This window comes from Echinops telfairi, unplaced genomic scaffold (genome assembly GCF_000313985.2).
Source record: "Echinops telfairi isolate 266 unplaced genomic scaffold, ASM31398v2 ScPeMD7_41;HRSCAF=154, whole genome shotgun sequence".
NCBI classification, from domain to species: domain Eukaryota; kingdom Metazoa; phylum Chordata; class Mammalia; order Afrosoricida; family Tenrecidae; genus Echinops; species Echinops telfairi.
This window is the reverse complement of record NW_022103939.1, coordinates 475,737-476,656: the sequence shown is the minus strand read 5'-3', so window position 1 is coordinate 476,656 and position 920 is coordinate 475,737.

The window sequence follows — 920 nt, the reverse complement described above, 5'->3', positions numbered from 1 at the left end:
AAGGGGCTTAGCTGAGATTGGAATTTAAGTATGTCTGATTCTAATGTTCTCATTCTTTCCCTGATCTCTAGCAGGACTTTGTTGGTGGTATTTCATTTCATTTTGTTTTCTTCATGGCTAAATAAAATGGAAGTATTCTTAAAAGAGTTCTGCAAAGCACACCAGCCTGTGTGATCATGAGGTACCAAAAGGATCAGTTATCAGGCATCAAAGAAAAAAAAAACTCATATCATTGTGTGCTCACCTTCCCTATATGATCGCTGAAGACAAATGGGTGCATGAGCAAAAGTGGTGAAGAAAGCTGATGGTGCCTGGCTATCAAAAGATATAGTGTTTGGAATCTTAAAGGTTTGAAGGTAAACAAGCAGCCATCTAGCTCAGAAGCAACAAAGCCCACATGGAAGAAGCACACCAGCCTGTGTGATCATGAGGTGTCAAAGGGATCAGGTATCAGACATCAAAGAACAAAAAAATCAAATCATTGCGAATGAGGGGGAGTGCAGATTGAGGATCCAAGACCCATCTGTAGGCAATTGGACGTCTCCTTAAGGAAGGGTTGCAGGGAGGAGACGAGCCAGTCAGGGTGCAGTGAGGCAACGATGAAACATACAACTTTCCTCTAGTTCCTAAATGCTTCCCCTCCAGCCCCCACCCCCCACTATCATGACCCCAATTCTACCTTACAAATCCAGCTAGACCAGAGGTTGTACACTGGTACAGATAGGAACTGGAAATACAGGGAATCCAGGACAGATGATCCCTTCCAGACCAGTGGTGAGAGTGGCAATACTGGGAGGGTGAAGGGAGGGTGGGGTAGAAAGGGGGAAATGATTACAAGGATCTACATATAACCTCCTCCCTGGGGGACAGACAACCAAAAAGTGGATGAAGGGAGACATCGGACAGTGTAAGACATGATA